The sequence below is a fragment of the Tamandua tetradactyla genome, chromosome 3 (genome assembly GCF_023851605.1).
Source record: "Tamandua tetradactyla isolate mTamTet1 chromosome 3, mTamTet1.pri, whole genome shotgun sequence".
Taxonomy (NCBI): Eukaryota; Metazoa; Chordata; class Mammalia; order Pilosa; family Myrmecophagidae; genus Tamandua; species Tamandua tetradactyla.
The window spans coordinates 363934-369962 of NC_135329.1; positions in this window are offsets into that span (position 1 = coordinate 363934).

The window sequence follows — 6029 nt, forward strand, 5'->3', positions numbered from 1 at the left end:
GGGGTTGGGGCTGGCTAATTTACCTCACTGGTCAGCAAAGGTGTATCAGGAAGGAATAGTCCACAATGAAAATTTTGATCTGCCTCAACTTCAGGAATGCTATCTCATCTGGTGAAGAATGGGGGTCGGCCATGCCAAGGCTGGTTGAGTCAGATCAAAATGATGTCAGGCTCTGTGATGCCATCGGCTTTCTCCAGACAGATGATGGTGCTGCAGTTCCAAGTGTCAGGCCCTGCCCTAACAATGGTAAAGGGTTAGAAGTCAGGGGCGCTCTTGTTTCCAGGAGCTCCTAATGCGTCACTGGCAAGGGGAAGGGGGTTATCATCACTGGCTTGAATTATTCATAAACAGTCTACCTCTGGTGCTGGAGAGGACTCATGGAATACTTGGACAACAAATTCTTGATAAAGAATGGGTTTTAATAACGTCCTCTCTGTGGCAGTACCTTGAGCTAAAGTTCGAGTGAAATGAAGGAGACCACTGGACGAAGAGAAGGGAAGACCTGCGGGCAGCTTGGGGATGCCAGCATTGGTTCAGCAGCTGCTGTGGTCCCGCCATGCACTAAGCGCCATTTGCTGTAACACCTCAATACTCACGGCAACTCTACTACGAAGTGGTTTCTATTGTTCCCCTTTTAAAAGTTAGAAAAGTGAGGTGCAGAGAAGGTAGGTGGCATGTCGCAGTCACGGAGCTAGTAAGTGGCAGAACTCTGAACCAGCAATCAGCATCCTTACCCACACACTGCACAGAGAGACAAGCACACAGCAGGGGCCGGGGCAGGGAAAAATGGCACTGTGACTAGAAAGCAGTGGGCAAAGGGCAGTGATGTACAATGAGGTCCGCCTGTTGGGGCCAGCTCCTGAAGGCCTGCGGGAAATTGTTAGGCTTTTATTTTCAATGTGTTGGGAAGCAGCAGGGTGGTTTTAAGCAAGAGAATAGGCCAAGGCCCATTTTAAGAAAGAGAATAGACTTTATTTTCCTTTCAGAAGGAAAATAAAAACCCATGGTGTATGAGAAAGTGAGCTATAAAGTGTAAATCTTTCTCTCCAACCCCATTATCGACAGCCTTCCAATTTACTCTCTGGCTCCCACTCTAGCAATCTTCCAGGTATGGGCCTGTTGACTTGTACTTTAATTCTTCCCCACATCCCCTTACTCCTTTACTCCAGCGCAGGCCCCCGGCCCAGCACTGTAACTGCTACACCACACACCATCAGTCCCCTGCCCCTTCTGACTCTTCTGTGCTTGTCCAGCTAAATGTGACCACCACCCAAGCCCACTCCTGCACTGGAGCCACTGCGAGTCACTCTATGAAAACCATGTAGCTGGGCTAACTGGACTCACTTCACATTTATCAGCACAGATATTAAATGGTCATTCAACACTGCTACACTAATTTCACTTTCCCATTCTCAAAAATGACTATTTCCTAATGTCTCTGTATCCGAAGCTCCAATGATATATCAGCCCTACTCTCGACTGACCATCTCTACAAGTGAAGAGATGCACTCGTGAAAACCACCCAAGGTCATAGAACCGGCTTAAACCACTTGCATCTGAATGCATATACTTTGCTTCTTGTTCCAATGAAAGTAGCTACTAAAACTGAGTCTATGTGCTCCACTAATCCCTATTCCATTCCACTCTTTTTACTATGTACCCAGCTCTCACACTGTAAACATCCTCTCTGCTGGATCAGTCCACCAGCATGCCAATGTCCTTCTGAGACACACACTGCCTCCCAGCCAGATTCATGTTTCTCTGCTCTGGTTAACATCAAAACTCTTAAAAAATAAAGGCCATTATGCATGCTTCACGTTGTCTCCTCATGTTACCTCCTCAACCCCCTTTTGGGCTGTTGCATCCTTCAAATCCCTGAAATAGTGTGTATTAACTTTACCCAAACCTGCTGTCCTGCCAGCAATAATGGTCAGTTCTGTCATCTTGTATGTCCTCCTGCAGCTATGGCAGTGATTGCTCTTCTTTTGACACATTGTCTTATCCAAGCTTCTGTAAAACCATCCTCAATTGGCCCTCCTATTCCAGTACCCCCTTCTTTCCAATCACTTTTTTTTAACTTTCTTTTATTGCATAATATAACATATATACAAAGCAAAGAAAGACAAAAGCAATAGTTTTCAAAGCACTTTTCTACAGTAGTTACAGGACAGGTCCCAGAGTTTGTCATGGGCTACTGACACATGATCCTCTCAGATTTTTTCCCTCTAGCTGCTCCAGAATATGGGAGGCTAGAAGAAATAAATTTTTTTTGTCATCACAATTGACTTTTTTTTCTTTTTTGTGAAACATATACATATATAAAGGAATAAATCTCAAAGTACAGCACAACAATTTGTTGTAGAACAAATTTCAGAGTTTGGTATGACTTGCAATTCCACAATTTCAGGTTTTTACTTCTAGCTGCTCTAGGATACTGGAGATTGAAAGAAATATCAATTCAATGATTCAGCAATCATATTCATTTATTAAACCCAACCTTAGCTGTATAACTCCACCATCACCTTTGAGCATTCTCCAACTCTTTAAGGGTATTTGGGCTATGCCCACTTTAACATTTTCATGTTGGAAGGGGGTCTCAATAATATGGGGTAGGGAGAAGGAACTAGCTGATGTTCTGGAGAGGCTGGGCCCTTAGGTTTCAGGACTTATCTTGTCCAGGAAGTTGTAGGTTCCTGGACAGTTACCCTAGTGCATGGAACCTTTGTAGAATCTTATATAATGCCCTAGGTGTTCTTTAAGATTGGCTGGAATGGTTTGGTTGGGGGTTGGCAGGTAATGATAGGTTGCAATGTCTAACTGAAGCTTGCCTAAGAGTGACCTCCAGAGTAGCCTCTTGACTCTATTTGAGCACTCTCAGCCACTGATACTTTATTAGTTACACTTCTTTTCCTGCTTTTGGTCAGAATGGCATTGTTGATCCCATGGTGCCAGGGCTGGATTCATCCCTGGGAGTCATCACCCATGCTGCCAGGGAGACTTTCACCCCGGGATATCATGTCCCATGTAGGGGGGAGGGCAATGATTTCCCTTGCAGAGATGGGCTTAGAGAGAGTGAGGCCACATCTGAGCAACAACAGAAGTCCTCCAGAAGTAACTCTTAGAAATGCCTGTAGGTAGTCTAAGCTTCTCCACTACCTACATTAGCTTCATAAGAGTAAGCCTCATGATCAAGGGCATGGCCTATTGATTTGGGTGTCCCTAATGTTTGACACAGTATCAGGGGATTCCCCGATGGTAAAGTTTAACAGTTCCACATTTTTTCTACTATCTCTCAAGGAACTTTGCCAATATATTTTGATTATCTGCTTAATATAGTCTAGGATTTATCCAGGTATTACATTAAACTCTACAAGACTGAAGGCCCTCATTCTTATTATGAGCTCCCTGTGTTTCAATTGTTCAAATAAGCTGTCCAGACACATTGAGTTAGATTATTGCTACAGAAAATTTAGGTTCTGGATAAAATAAACCTTTCTTCTTTTGGTCTCAAAGAGTAAGTGAGGTTCTAAAATATAGACAATGTCTTCCTTACCCCTGTGTTCTGAAATCCTGACCTGGCTGGTTTTGTTCTTATCTCCAGATATCAGGTTATACATACATAAAACAGCTTCTCAAAATCCAGAAATAATAATTACCAGAACAAATGTGTCTACTATACGAGCTTACAATCTAGGCCCCTGTTTTCTTATAAGTATTTTCTAAATGAGACCATATAATAATTGTTCTTTTGTTTCTGGCTTATTTTGCCTCACCAAATGTCCCACAGGTTCATTCACATTGTTGCATGCCTCACGACTTCACTCCTTTTTGTAGCAACACAATATTTGATCATAGGTATAAAGCATCATCACCAATCTATTTCCCAGTCAGTGTGTCCTTCAGCCACCTGCATTCATTAGGCATTAAGTATAATTCCCAAAGTCCACAGTCCATCAACACTCTCAATTTTAGATAATTTCATTGTTCCCAAGAGAAAGATAACCAATAAACACATCCTCACGAAACAGGAAATCTTAATGTCCCCTTAATGCTTGTCCCTCCCCCATCATTTACCCCTGCTGTTGCTGTGGCAGTGCTGACATTCTCCTGTTAAACATAGCACACAGCATGCAACAGCAGTTCTCCCCCATACTCTGGGCTTAAGCACTCTTTGTACATGAGTCATACCTTTGAAGTGGTTCTTGCAATCCAATTGCTTTTTATGGTCTACCTCCTCTTCTAAAACTCTGTCTGCGTGGCACAGGAGTATTTTCTGTGCCCACTTCCCGCCTGTTCATTCATACTCTCTCCCAGGTGACCTTGTTCAATCCTAGGCACTAAATCCCCTTTCCTTGAGTTCCAGGCTGTGATATTTTACCACCTACTTGCATTTCCACTTTTATCTTTAATAACCACCTCTGTCCTAATATGGCTGAAATAAAAACAGTATTTCCACTGCTTCCCAATACTGCTTTTTTTGTCCCATTCAGCCCCATCTTCAACCCTCCCCTTTTGGCCATCTCCATCCCTCCATCCAGTTATTCCAGCTCCAAACTTCAGTTTCAACTTTGTCTTTCTTTCATGTCCCAAATTCAGCCCAGTAGGTCTTGTTGCCTCTGCTCCAAAACATATCATGGAACTGACCATTTCTTACCATTTCCTACTGCAAGACTAACCCAACTGCCATGAGTCCCTGATGATGCCATCACCCTCCCCTCAGGGTCCCTGATGATGCCATCTAACTTCTCTCAGGGTCCCTGATAATCTCATCACCCTCCCCTTGGGGTTCCTGATGACATCATCACCCTCCCCTCGGGGTCCCTGGTGATGTCATCACCCTCCCACTCAGGGTCCCTCCCCCTTGGGGGTCCTGGCTCTCAGAGAGGCCACAATAAAAGGCTTCAGGTTGTGTTGCCCCTACTCAGAGCTCTGAGGACGTACACTCGGCTTGGGATGGAATTGGGGCTCGACTGACACCCCATCTCCTCCCCTCCCTATCCCCTGCTGCCCATCTGATACCATTTCCAGCATTTGTCCTCTAATTCTCCCGCTACCTCATTCAATATTATCTTCTCTACACCACCTCTATGTTTCCCAAATTATCTTAGTCATGTATTACTTTATTGCTTGTTGTGTGGAAATCCTTACTTGGATGTAAATCCCACAGGCATGGTTCATTTTATTCCTTGTTAGCCCCTTTGGTTCAGTATTTGGCTGAGCCACTGGATAAGTAGTTGCTTGCTTTGTCTTCTGTTTTCGCATTTTGGTTAGAATCATAGGTAAAAGAACGGTTCTTCCTCTGAACTCTGCTACGCGAGGACAACAACTCATGATTGCAGCAACGAGCAAGGTGGATACCCAGCCTGGCTGTGGGCGCTTAGGAAGTGGAAGGGTCTAAAGCCAAGGAGATAGCTGCCACTCAGCTCCAGACAGGAGCTGCCACAGGCCAGCAGTTAGAGGGCAACGGCACGTGGCCCACTTTCCTCCCCCAGCTTTTTTTTGAAGCTTCACGTACCTAATTTTAAGTGATAGTTTCAGAGTTTTAGGTGTTCACAGTGCACTTTTTTTGTAAATGCTGTATGAGACTGAGATAGAACCTCTTTGCAGTATGGTTTCAAGGTGTGCTCTTGTTTTATATCCTCTTCTGTGGAAGGATTTTGATGGGAATGTCCCAGAGCCCAAAGGAGGGTCATTGAGACATGGGTGGTGTGAGCAGGATGGTGGAGTCTGGTGGTTTCTCAGGGAAGCATCAGTAGTTCCCAGTTTTGCCTCTAACTGGGGTCTAACTAAGGATTTAAACTTGAGCCAGTCAATGAGCTGACGCCAAAGCTTTTATGGACAATTTCCAAAAAGAAAGAGTCACTTTTCATCCTCCAGGACACTGGTTTCTGAGGTTTATGAAAGCAAATATCGTGGAGAGGGCCACAGTGGCTCAGCAGGCAAGAATGCTTGCCTGCCATGCCAGAGGACCGGGGTTCGATTCCCGGTGCCTGCCCATGTAAAAAAAAAAAAGATACCGTGGAGAAAGA